At 32.9% G+C, this 14,684-nt stretch overlaps 1 long non-coding RNA gene across 1 annotated transcript; it reads left to right on the top strand.

The window, feature by feature from the left end:
* The first annotated feature begins 7,601 nt into the window (after positions 1-7,601).
* Positions 7,602-8,637, top strand: LOC125052438. The gene is made up of 2 exons (XR_007117448.1): positions 7,602-7,893; positions 8,216-8,637. It is a non-coding gene; the product is annotated as an uncharacterized LOC125052438 (long non-coding RNA).
* Positions 8,638-14,684: the final 6,047 nt, after the last annotated feature.

The following is a 14,684-nucleotide window of genomic DNA, read 5'->3' as shown; positions in this document are numbered from 1 at the left end:
CTGTACCTCCTACCAAATGGCCAAAATGTTTAACGGCCGTATAAATTGCTAAAAACTCTCTATCATAATATGTTCAGTAAGCTTTTAAAAACAACAGCAAGTGGTTCGAATTTCCCCTTGACCAATTCACAAGAACTTGATGAATTCGTCATCAAAATAATTTGAGTTTTCACTGCTTTAGGAATACTCTGCCTATAAAACTTAACATAATGTCGGGACACCAATTTTCATTAAGTAAGTATTAATATTGGAAAATGAAACGCGTGATCACTAAATGGTGGCGCGTTTCTGACCGACTGCAAGTTATATCTATATCTATATTTATCTGTTTCTGTAGAAGGTTACAGTAAAAATACATGATGACCTCGTATATTCACCATCTGCACAGGTCACCATATATTGTACCAAATGCAGTATTTAATATTCTCACTTCCGTACAAACTTTTAGCCCTGGTTAAGTTCAATGTGGCAAAGCAAATAATCTACATACAATACTAATTACATCGGGTTCAAGCTACTTATAACATAAATTGATACCGAAATGTCACACGAATTCAGGGCTTCAAGAGCGTGTTTAGTTCACTCTACACCCATTCAAATTAGTTTTGAACAAAGACACACAATTGTGGTTGAAACGCATTATTTAAGTAACACAAAAATTTCGATTATAATTTCTCGTTTCCTATTTCTGCAACATCTAATCATCATCATCTAGGAAACGGAAACAGTTTTAAAATTTCCCATAAACTTTTCGTTCCTCCTTAAAAGCTTTGCAGGGTTTTTGAAAGTTTCTTGTATTTCAATTATTTATCTAAAGGCTTTATACTATTTACAAGAACAACAGATGAATATAAGATTATATCAAATGAATGAGAACTATTTGTTTATGAACACAAACTTCGTCACATTCTCATAGAAATTTATAACCGACTGTTTAAATTTCTTATTTATATTGTTGTATCATAAGTCTACGTATTAAAGAGCATCCATTGGTTTTTGTAAGTCGGTCAAAACAGAAGAAAGGTTATTTTTTTTGAGAATGTTCGTTGTATAAGTCAACGTTTTGTGCGGACAAAATGTCTTCGGATTGTTATCTTAATCCGCAAGGAATTAAACAGAGGCGGGTAAGCGGTGATTTAAGCTTGTGAAATATGGTGATCTTAAGCCAAAATGCTGTCTAAATATTGTTCTCGATTTGATTTCTTCTAAAGATTAGCGTGGCTAGATTAAGTAGCTTTTTTGTGTATGATAAAGCAAAGCGCTGCCGTCCGTGGACCGATCTGGGTGGTATTCAGGATTCCGTAATCACACCGACTTCACATTCCTACACTTCAATTTTTTAAAGAAATTTATTAAATGTAATGAAACTCATACCTTAAGTAAATAACCTAATCGGAAACTTGCGAGATGCGATTTCTACATTTATAATGTTTTCATCTGCTTTCTCGTAAAATGACGAGACACAGTGAACATTTATTTAAAGTTTTGAATGCGTACTTTTATAATAATATTTAAAACTCATGCAGGTTTTACATTGTTTCTCAATTAGTCTTTATTTTAAAACTTGTTTCATACCGTGAAAGTTCTTGTCTGTTTATCTGTGCAGTAAAGCATTGTAAATATTAAGACACATTTAGAAGTGGAAAGAGGAATCACATTTGAATCTTTTACGTAATACATACATAAAATTAATACAGTAATCAATACAGTATAACATAGCAATGCTTCATTATTTCGGTAACAAATTGGTTTGCTCAACCTTGAATACCAAATTGCTTAAACGGATTTAATTAACTGCCGCAGATAAGTCAACGGCATATATCATAGCTCTTAAGTAAAACCCAGATCTGCCGACAGTCCCAGTGACCGCATAACATCAACAGCTAATTATTACGCTGATTACATAATACACGTGATCTGATCTACAAATGTCTAATTAACCTTGAAGATCTTGCCTATATAGTATACATAATACTTATCAGTTTTTTTGTACATCCTTGTGTTGTGCTTTCAGCATTGGGTACTAAAATGGTGATGCTGGGGACGACCATGTGTAAGGTGGGAGTAGTGTTACTAAGATGAAGTTGATGAGTTCAATTTTTCTCTTGATTTTTCCACAAGTTAAAGACGTTTTTCAGCAAGCTGAAATGTGATTTATGTCCGTTTCAGGAGAGGCTACTTTATATACCAGAAAATTGTTATTTACATTAAGTTACTCTCGTTTCAGGAGGCTGAACCATTTTTACATGCTGTTTCAGAATAGGTAAAGTTTTCGAATAGTGAAGACAAGTGAAGTGAGGTGTGAAGTGCGCGTAATTAAAGTAATTAGTGACGGTATTTTGTGTGGTAAATAGTGTATTTGTGCGTGTAGTTTGTGTTTTCTTTGTGTAAATGCCTCGTTTAATTATTTACAAATAAACCCTTTAAAAAGATCTACGTCGTTGTCTCTCTGATCCCCTAGCCCGTAACACTACTAAATACATAACTCGCACAACTAAACTGGCTTTGGTAAAATTAATTCTATAGACAAAGCTAATATCCGCCCTTTGATATTGCGAATTTACTGTTTATAATAGGGTTGGGTTTGCGAATACGGTGTTTATAATTTCATGGGATTTACGTTAGTTAAATACGTAAAAACTCTCATTTTTTAGTAGTATCAGTAGAGTTGATCACTCAAAATGTAATAATATTTTCTGCAATTAAGACAGCAAATAATTCGATGAAGTTTACTGTGTGTTCCAGTGAAAGTGTATTTTGAAATCAATCCATTTCAAAGGATTCCTGTGTTAGTCAACCGACACATAAACAAACTATCGAAAGTAAATGAACGCTTTTGACGACACGACATCAAATAAAATAGTGTTATTTTTAAAGCTCAATACATTGAGATACGCGGAAATGGTGGATCGCAAATTCAATAATATTAAAACTAACAAAACTTGTCGCGAGTTTCATTATATGAAATTTAACGATCTCTATAAGATTTAAAGCCTCACGCGTTCGTAGGAAAGTTGGCTAATATCCGGGAAATGAACTCCTTAAGTACTAGAGTAAAAGTGAAGAGAAAACTTCATACGTTGTACTTTAAGCTAAGGTATGACTGCATGATGAAGCAATTCATTGAAAAACATACAAGTTTGGTGATATGCCCGCTCCTTGTAAGAATATTGCGTTTTATATAGTATCTAGTGAAGTTTAGTTAAATAGTAAACAACCATCGTGTATTAAAACCATACTTTATCGTACGAAAGTATTAGTCAAAAGCATGTCAACAAAGGATATATTAAGGACAACCGTATATTTGTGCCAGAGTTATTGTTACGAGCCTTGAATACTGAAATGTAGTAACTCAAAGATCAAGCAATAAATTATGTTTCTATGTCAGATTTTGTTTTGCTTTGCTGGAGTTTTCACTTTGTTTTTCTTTCAAACACTACTAAAATAGGGTATTTTAAAACATTATTTAATGCTATTTATTGTTATTCACCGCCCCATGTCGATAGCACCAGTAATAGATTGATGAATTGAATACTTAAATCATCAATCAAATGATCACTCTTCATAGACGTTGAAAAACTTGTATTATGAAGTCACATTCCAAAATGTATAATCGGGATGAAAAGCCATAATCGAGCACCACGGTGACATTCTTATTATTTAGGGGCACGTTGTGTGTTTGTACGTGTTTAAAACGTTCATTATGCTTGACAAATACCGCGAATTATTACTAATTGTTAATCATTTTCCAACGTTTCGGTTACTAATGAACAATTTGTTGGAAAACAAGATCAATCATCATTTGCATTAAAGTAAATGTACACATTTGTTAAGAGATTTATTCATTCGCTGATATTCGAAGTACCTATAATATCAAAAAAAATTGTTGAAATATCTTAAAAATTATGATTTTGAAACATCTCTATTATTCTCTGACACCTACCCGCGATTCCACCTGCGTTGATGTAAAGAAAAGTTAGCGGAGTTATTCTCAAACTATATCCCTAGATCTTCATTAAAATACAATAACGTGAGGCGCCGTTCATTAAGATAACAATTAATATTGTATGTCACATCTTCGTAAAAAAGTAAGTATGATAAAAAGGTTATAATGAAAGTATACTATTTTCTTTAGTAATGACAAAGAGTGTTTAGTAGAGTAACAATAATTATTCATTAATTTTTTATTATTTTCCATAATCGACGCACAAATTCATTCGACTAAAACTCATCCCTACAGGTATAATTAAACTGTCAAAATGTAATATTTGGGAAACGGAAATTAAATCCCCACATTCGATTTCTCTCGTTATCTACATGCTATATATTTAGAGGATGATCTAAGGTGTTCTGTGGGGTAGACAGGACAATATTTAAGAAAAAAAATGTACCTGCCAAGAGTTGGGAGAAACTTAGGCATACCCGACATAAATAAAGATCATAATGTTATTTTATTAATAAACAAACCACAATACGATTATTGATGATTCTCAAAAATTCGTTGACTATTTGCCTTTTGGAAAGGCACATTGTGACGCTGCATAATTTTCTTTCCACAAATATTTGACCTCTCAAATCGCATAACGCTCAAACAAGTTCTTTATTTACCGTTTGATTTCACAACAAAAATTCGAAAAGTACAACATCGTGATAGCCAAAAACACTTTCAACAGTATTCTTTACATATTTTTATTCGATTTTGGCGTCGTTTTTTCGGTTCTCTTCAGTTGGCGCCACTCCGAAAACTTGACCTTGTGATTGGTATGGATTGAAGATTGTGCACTTAGAATTCAGAAAGTATCGCACGTTATGCATGTACCTATGTAATTCCGCGGATACGCCATCGCTAGACGCGCTTCTTACAAAAAGAGCTTGCGCTGAGCCGGATAGATAGGTATTTGAGACTTGGATTTGAAATGTTAAAGCTGCACGTGGAGTAGGTCGTGGCGAGTGTATCCAATTTTTAAGTGATACTAAATAATTGTAAGGTATATCGTGAAACTTTTGTACACATTTTTTTCATTCCATCAAATAAGTTTAAGAATTCACTGTTAGAAAAAATCGAATGTAAAAATAAAACTAAAATTCAGAATCTTTGATGACGATGTCCTTTGACAGTTAAAACGAAGAAACTTAAGGAAATCATAGAACCGGAGGAACCGGCGTGGTGCTACGACATTAGTTAGGGGATCAGCTGCGTTGATTTTGTGTACACGGGACTAAATCTATGTTCTTATACCCTCGAAACATAAAATCTTGATTACTACTCGATTGAAGAGGCTTTTGAGTTGTGACGAACACATGATCGCGGCGCTAGCATCGCCAGAGGTCTCCAACCGCCTTTTGTAAGAGCGGGACAGAAACAAAAGAACAACTATAATCAATATTTCGATAATCCTGCAATGATTATACAGTAATAACATGATAAACAAAGGTAACTTGCTTAATTTATTGAATAATTTAATAAAACACTTATAGTATGTGTGTAAGTAAGTATGCTTGGCACAAACTTACTTACTATAAGTGTTAGTGTAAGTTTACTCAACTTTTATAATAATAAAACGAAGAAAATGTTGAGAAAGAAAACGTGAAGACAATTGAAATGCAAAGGGCCAAAAGGTCGTGAATAAAGAAAACTATCTGTTGTTAGCAATGGCAGGACTGTTGCGAGTTACTGAATAAAAAAGTCGAATCTTACTATAGCGAGCGAGACTAGCAGTTTTTGTCATGTTATTTACTTTAAACGGCAAAGGTAAGTTAAATATCCAAAGACAAACTTCTTCCTTCTTGAGTTATAATAAGTTTAAAAACTAAACATTAACTAACAACGTTTAAACGTTGAATATCATAGAATTTTTATTGAATTGCGGTAAAAAAAAGAACGAAAATACTAGTGCATTAGATCGATATGTTGATGCTAATTTCCCGTTAAAATCTAGTCATCCCACTTATTTGCCAGTCGCCAATAATCGTAAAGTACCTATTTCTCAGTTATGATAACGATGGCTTCTGAAGCCATCAAACTAATAAATAATAGCAGCTTCTGAGGCGACGTGTGAAAGGTCAGTACGTGTTCAATTTTACAAGAAACATCTTTTTATAGTTTACTTAGAGAAAAATCAAGAATCACATGGAAAATTGTCCTTCGCTTTTTTATGTAAATGCTTCTCGTATTTTTTGTCGGAGATAAAGATACGAGTATAAGAGAGAAAAAAAATTCGCTCGAATGACCGAAGAAAAGACTTTTAAAGAGAATTCGACATTCTATTCAAACACAAATGTTTATTTTTTGTAAGTGTTGCCTTTTTATATTATTTTCAATCGTTACAAAGTGGACACCAAATAAATGTGAAGTATAATTTACTGGGTTTGTGATTTTATACAGTTTATGCCTTTATACTGTTTAAATTAGGGGTTGATTTTCATTGTCAAGGAAACATGAGGTTTATGTAATCTAAATAAAATAAAATTCATCATTTACTACTAAATGTAGTTGTATAAAGCATTCAAAAATGTACAGTAACTGCAATTTTCTATGAGCAAAGGTTTTTCTTAAATCAATATACAAGGCTTTACCAGTGCCACTATTGCCTACCAGCGCAGAGTAAATAACAACTCTCTCCGAACCTTCTCCTTCGCTGGGTTCAGCTGATCCATGTCATCTCAATAACCAGAAGTATTTTTTTGCTTGTTGAAACAGGCTAAAAAAAGGGCAAAAAAAAACAGCTATGAAAATTATCATTGGAATTGCGGAATATTTAACATATTCGGATTTCAGCAGCCATTTTATTTATTTAAACGAGTTCAGTTATCGGGCTCAATTTTAATATGTTTATCTTTCACATTTTATTCTTTTTATCGCAGTAATCAGCACATGGATACATATGAGATCCGACTTCTGGTTTTTATTGAAAAATTAATGTGATCTATATAATATATTTTACCTAATAATATAATAATAATAATAATATATAATTTAATCTGTTAATTATTACATTAGCTGAATCATATTTATTGATAACGTATTCGTGCGGAAGCGATATAAAAAATGGGATGATAACGCTAAACCAAGGCGAGTGTGACTTCCTGAGAAATGCTGACCGCTACATTTCGGCTTCCGGAGCGATTCCACAACTTTTCCAAGTTGGGGCCAAGTGGTGGCTTAACGAGAGTTCAGTTTAAATTTATTGACCATAAAATGTTTCAACAAGCGAGGTCGGGACATTTATAGTTGCTACTGGAGCCCGTGTAACAGATGCCTGCTCTGATTGCGTGTCTCGTTGATTTACTGATAGAATTATATGAGACAAGCCATTATCCTGACTTCACCAACATATGGAAATCATTCGTGGTATATGGGTTGATAAGAACACACGATACCAAAAAACACGTGACGAATATAAACATTTATAAATCGCTAGTTCCTGTCGGTGACACTTTCCTATATAGGGAACATATATTTTGTTAATAATTGCTTTTCGCGTGGTTATTTTTTAAGATATTTGTTTCAGTTGTATATGGTATGGTATGGTTGGTGAACTCAGATTCCGCACTTAGACTCGAGTTGTGCGTAAAGTCAAAAAGTAAAGTGCGTTAACTAGCCACTCTCACGTACGTGGATACTACAGTATCCAAAACAATAATGGCGGCATCCGTACATGGATACTACAGTATCCAAAACGACAAGTTTAAGAAAATTACATCTAGTTAAAACTGAGGCTAGAGATAAACGTTTTTATCGACGTAGAATGATAGCTTAGGAAACAGTTCACCCAATAAACTACAGATGGCAATGAAATATGATTAGTTCTCTGTAAAAAAAAAATCCAAACTCAAGTGACTCGTTCTTGTGAATTTTGTGAACAAGTGTTTCGGAGTTTCAGCAATTATGTCGTAAGTACTTTAGTTTTATATTATATTTCTTTAATTATCATACATCAAAATAAACTAGAATATTTGTACTTTACGGTTATGATAATGTTATATAGTTTTAAATGCTAAATTGAGTTTAATTTCACCTTTAAAATATTTTTGTCAAGGGCAAAATGGCTTCTTAGAAGTTGTTGGCTGATTTTGATGATTTGTTTACGTCTGTTTAGTGAATTAATAGTTAAAAATGAATGTACAGACCTTCATAAGTATATTCATGCCTTTTCCAAATAGAAATACATTAAGATGATTTAAGATTCCCAAATAATATTGAGGTGTTTCACAGGTTTATCGTTATGGACAGTGCGGTATCCACGGACGTTAGAGCAAACGTCATAAATAAGGGTTTGTACAAACGAAAAAATATGTTTGCAATTTTTTGTTACGCATGGTGTAATGTGTTTATTTATGTCTATGATTATGATATTGGAAAATAATTGCACTTTTGATGCACTTCAATTTCCTTAGTGAAGTGCATTATAATGCTATTTTGCATTAATTTAATTGACATACGAACATTCATTTGCTAATAACTTATGCTAATTCTAATCAATCCTATACTGGTGGATGTTAGTTTAGGTGCTGCAGTAGTGGCCGTGGCAGTCGTGGAGACCGTGGGGGACGTGGAAACAGTGGAGAAACGGTGGATTATCATTTACAACTCGAAATCTTATCAAAAATGTCTCATTAAAATTTACGACACTGTTATTCTGTTTTTCATTTAAAAAGATACGATTGAAACAAATCGAACATACCCTATTTTTCAGTTAGTAAAAAAACTATATGGTGAGTGGGAGACCTTAGATAGGCGGCCATCTTGGCACAAAAAAGTCTAGCGCGCGACTCAAGAGGCTATGGTAAAATTACGAGAAGTGGTTGTTTTGTTTTGATTTATTAGCTTACTCAATGTTGATTAAATATAAACATCTTGGCATCTTTTGAAAGGATAATTAGTCTAGTTTTTTGTAAAATTATTTTTATTTCGAAATCGTTTATATTTTTTGCGTAAGGCCTATATCTATAAAAAATTTAAGCATTTTTGCTCAGACTCAAATGTTTTATCCCGTTTTAAGTACTAATTTATTAACATTATCCAATTATTAAAAAATGTGTTTTAATCTATATACTTCAACCTATTCTGTAGTATTTTTTTCATAGTTGTAGTTATTATATTTCAACAGATATAATGGTTTTTGTTGCGATGTAGCGGGCGCGGTGCGCGCGGGTCTAAGCCGCGCGAGTAGCTGTACGGTTGACGTGAAAACAGTCGCGCGGCCAGTCCGTGAGAGTGGCTAGGCCAGCCTGCCTAGCTCCTTCCAGAATCGATGTGTGTGTCCTGTAGTGAATTTGTCTCAATAGATCCAGGACAATAAGACTGTTAGCAGTTAGTGCTACCTCCTGCTGTATGTAGAGGTCTAGGGGTACAAGTTGCAGGGCTATCTCGATTGCTGCAGTTGGCGTTGTTTTCTTGCAACCGCTAACAGCGGACAAGGCAAGCATCTGGAAGCGTCCAAGTTTCGTGATTGCCGTTCAGAGTTCCGATCTCGGCCACCAAACCAGGGCTCGCATAAGCTAGAATTGGCCTGATTGCGGTAGTGTAAAGCCATATAAGGTTATCTTAGGCGATAAACCCCATTCAACGTCTAGCATCTTTTGCATTGATAGAAGGCGATCGTTGGTTGGTGTTTGTTCCAGAGCAGATGACTGTCTAAAATCATACCTAAGTATTTGATTTATTCCTTGAGTTTTAGTTTAGTGTTGAAGAGTTTTGGAAGTATGTACGGACCAAGAACTATTCGGTTTGTAAATAGGATTAGTTCTGTTTTTGATGGGTTGACCGATAATCTAAATGTAAAATTAGAAGCATTAATATGTATTTCTTTACTGACGAGTCATAAGTGTACCATGTGTTACCGATATGATTAAATGATTTTTGAATTTGATAGCTCATCCTCATTGCACCATCTCTCAATCTATCTGAAAGCCCTTCTCATGAGATCACAGAGGATACTCTCAAAGTACCTCTCTACCTGTTTTTGGGATGAATATGATTTTTACTTCCATCCATATCAGTGGTATATAGCGATGAACTATGCAGGCTCGGAGAACTGAGACAAAATAGTTTACTATTAGATCGACACTCCATCTAATTAGATCTGGGAAAATGCCATCCAAGCCAGCCGCTTTTAATGGTAGGAAGGAGTTGATTGTCCATGTTACTTTTTCTTCGGTGATTATTTTGTAAGCTACATGCCAGTCTGAGCTGACGGGGCCCTTCCTGAATAGGGTAGCCAACCTATTTACTGACTCCTCGTTAGCAATTATACAACCTGGAAAGTGAGTTGCCAGTAGTAGTTCACAAGTTTCTACATCGTTGTATATAAAAAGCCATCTTAAACTAAGTAGTTAAAATATATAATTTGGTTCCTACAAATATACTGTATTCATTTACAAAGCAGCTTTTTAATCAACAAAACGTACATAAAGACGGCATGAACATGTTCTTTTCGATATCGTCAACATTAATTATGATAGCCTGTTACAGTACATATTAAGGCAATAATACAACAAACTATATCTTGGACTTGTACGGTAAAATCTGTATTAGAACAAATGTATTCTGTTTATACAAAAACTTAACTCTTAAAAATTAAGGATAAAATTAATAAGATTAACAATTTAGGTGAAAGCGGAGGTCGAGGGTATAGGGATAAATAATGTATAAGCAGTGTCCACATTACCCGCTACGACTTAATAAACATTTCATGTGTGCAGACCTTTACCTTTTTATGAATAATTCCCCACATCATTAACAACATTTACGAAGAGCATTTATAAAATTACAAATTATTCTAGCAAAATTTTAAACCAAACAGAAATGATGGTAGAAATCAAAAACAACATTTTTATTCGCATAAATGTTGAATAGCAATATGCCATTCGAATTATTATTATAAAATGTAGAGAGGAATTAATATTATCCTATACAATACAGTAATCATTATACAATATTATTTTTATTGAAAATAATGAATTGCGCATATTCTGTCATGTCAACATCAAGCCAATCAAAAGGTAAAATTAGTCACACTTGCACCAACTATATATTATATACAACCACAGCAAATTAAATTGATGTGCAGTAGCAATAATGTATATAAATTTACATCAGGATTTCACATTGATAGATTAATTTGTGTGTAAGAATAATCTGGGTGTTTCTGTTGTAAACTATTTCAATCGAGTGATAGGTATGTACGTGGCACGAAAGGGGAAACTTATATCGCATGGATGCGTTAAAGAAACCCTCTTTTCTGATTCAATAGCTGATACAAGAGGACTGCTTTATCCGGGCAAATCAAATAATAAGATATCTTTTTATTCAACCAAGTGCTTGCTTTTTGTGAGACATTGGAAAAAGGCCCGAGCACCATATTTTGTTTGTGGAAATTCTATTGAATTAAAATTGCAGGCGATTTGCCGGCTATTCTTTATTGATAGTTCTATAATTTAGGAAACCGTTAAGATTGTTTCACTTTGAAAGAGATAATGTATATTCCACGCATATTTATTAAAAAAGAAATTCAAATCAAAAACAGGCTTAAAATTAATCCGTTTCAGAATAAGTTATTAAAATTTTATATAATAATATTGCATATAATGATTCTGAAACATTAAAGGTGTAACGACAGATTACTATATAGATATATTAATTTTTAGTAGAATAAAAAAATCTTAAAATGTTACAATAAAGTGGAGTTAGTAAGACTCATTAAAGATCTTCGCTGAACTTCACGAAAGCCAGCGAAACCACTTCCCGAGTACTCGTTTATTTTAATTTGTTTAGAACTTTCAGTAGTGTCAGTTGCAAAACAGCTCTTTGCAATCATTAAGAGTATTCAAGTGCATAAAACAAACTATAAGGCAACTAAGAGGAAATGATGAGTCACCAGAGTCTGTTTAACTACTTGTTAAAGAGGTAGGTGGTAAAGAGTAAAGATCAGGATTTTATTATAATATGTTTACAAATCAGGATATCATATGGTATACATTATTAACCAAACTAATAGTTTTATTCAATTTTAATAATTTGAGAGTAATAACAAGCAAGTGATTGAAACAGAGTTTCACTGTACATTTCAACATAGACAATTCAATTACATGAAATTCTCCCCACTACAAATTGGCTTTTAGTTATGACTTCAGATGTGTTTGGTATGGGTACACAGTAGGAATATGATAGAGGGTAACGCGGTGGGTTGTAGTGGCTACTCTCTCCCAGTAACTATTACCGCGACCAAGTGTCCGCATTAGTACAATTGCTTACCACAAAGAAGCGTTCGAGGAACATAACAACAGCTAATCAGGATGATGGAACAAACACCTATCTTCTTTAGCATATCGTCAAAACCGCTTTTTCATCAATGATGATGATATCGGTATATTGTTCCAGGTCACGCAAAGCTTTACAGAAAAAAGGTTTACCTAAAATATGTGATAGAGTCTCTAGTTTCCATTATTTTGTTTAAAAAGAATCAAACATTATTTATTAAAACGTTCCAACGACTGTGTTTTGTAAATATTTTAGAGTAAAAAGTTATTTATATTTTCTTAATTATGATTCACTGCCAATAGTAAGCTACATTTGTTAACTTTATTATTTTACTAAAGTGTTTAATAATTCGCTATACATAGGAATTATTAACATTACTGACAATCGAACAAATTGCCGTAGGTAAGTGAACATAAAATTACATTAACAAAATATTATTTCATTTTACGATGGAGTAAAATTCATATTATTGGCAAATATTTAGAAAGTATTACTTCGATATTAAAAACAAGTGGTATAATTATGCTTCGAGACAAGTTCGGACGAATAAATCACTTTAATGTCGCCATAGTACCCGAGTGCAAGTATAAACACGCGCTAGTAAAGTCCCTCATTCCTTTTATTTATACGTGTGAGACGCATTTACATAACATTACGGTTTTTGGGACGAAAATCCAGCAAGTGTGTGTGTTTAAATAATTCAATCGTTTTGTTTTTACATAGAACAATATGTCACAAAAGAATTTGATTTCATTACGTATGTTTGTCGACAGCATATTAAATGTATCGATGCGATTAGAAAATTTACTTTCACTGTAAGGTTTCCGACATTACGTCTGTGACCTTATAGAGAAGTTTTCCGATCCGACTCACGCATGTATAGAGGACTGATCACTATAAACCAAAAATAAAGATCTTAATAATAAATAATAATAATAATAATCACAATAAAAAAACTATAATATGATCATAGAAAAAGATATTATTCGTCTATATATTATGTAATACCTATAATCTATATATTTAAAAATCGACATTTCTATCGAGCGATCAATATTTATTCTAATATCTTATTAAATTATATAAATAGTCTCATAAAACGAGCTCTTTATAAAACGGTTTTTATTCGTAATTTTAATATCTACATTGTTAAACATTCCCTTGAGAACGAATCACGTCTCCTATATTAAGTTCCTGAGACGGGATTAATCCATTTGTCATTCAAATTAAATTCTCAGATTTGTATAAAGTGAGATATAAAACGCGAATGCCTCTGGACACGAAGAGCCCTGGCGCAGAGCCAAGTGTGAGGAGAAATCGTAATTTAGTAGATATTTATTAGCCCTATAAATCCCATAAAAACTTATTCAGACCTTGTTTAGTGTAATATGGAATGTGCTTTCGTATTACGAAAGTGGAATAATTGGTTTATAACGTTTGTTATCGTAACGTAATAGACTCGGAACCGTAAATAGTTTGTCTGTAACTACCGAATTAATACGAACAATTTCTTTGGCTATTTTTATATGAAAACAAACGGATTTTTATATGAGGCAAACTGGCAGAAGGCTCACTATCAATGATATCGTGACTAAGTCATAACTTGAGTTTAATTTTATATCTTGATGAACCTTGGAGAACTTCTGTGCCCGACATCTCTTGTCGAGTCACCTTGTGATTTCCTTTCTTGATTAGAAAATTGTACTATGAAGGTTGAACATTTCAATTTAAATTATAATTCTTTTTTTTTACACATCATCAAGGAACGTTCATTTTCTTCGCCCTATTCGTACAGTTTTGACAAATAATTCACTTGTTATTATACATATAATTCAGTTCGCTGTAACACAGCTAAACTATTCAACTAACAAATTAATTTTCATTTTTTTGAGTTTTGCTGTCTAGAATGACATGACACATACATATATTATTTTCAGACTTCTTATATAAATATAAATAAATATTATTTTCTTCACCTTTGCTTAATTTATAATCCATAAAACGGAGATATACAAAACCTTGATGCGACCTTTAAATACATTTTAAACAAAAAAGATCTTACAATATTAATTAAATCAACAAACCCCTTAAATAGTTGACATTTTTAAGTAAATTAATTGCGGAAAATTGCTTTTAAAATACCCTGACCCTTGGGAAATTTCAGCGATTAGATGCCATAAATAATGTAAGTCAATTTTAATCAAATAAGTTAGAAAATACGGAGCTTGGATGCTAACAGTTAAGAGAAAACGGAGTCTCGTGTCTCTAAGGCGAGTTTTAGGTTTTACATTCAAGATCAATCCAAATAATATTGAACAGCGATTACTTGGGAATATTTTTTAATTTAAAATCATTATTTTGAGGAACCACCACCACGGTCTTTGAGGCCGAATTATGCTATCGAGTTCATCTTTTAAGCTGG

This window comes from Pieris napi, chromosome 9 (genome assembly GCF_905475465.1).
Source record: "Pieris napi chromosome 9, ilPieNapi1.2, whole genome shotgun sequence".
Classification (NCBI taxonomy): domain Eukaryota; kingdom Metazoa; phylum Arthropoda; class Insecta; order Lepidoptera; family Pieridae; genus Pieris; species Pieris napi.
This window is presented reverse-complemented; position numbering and strand designations above follow the sequence as displayed.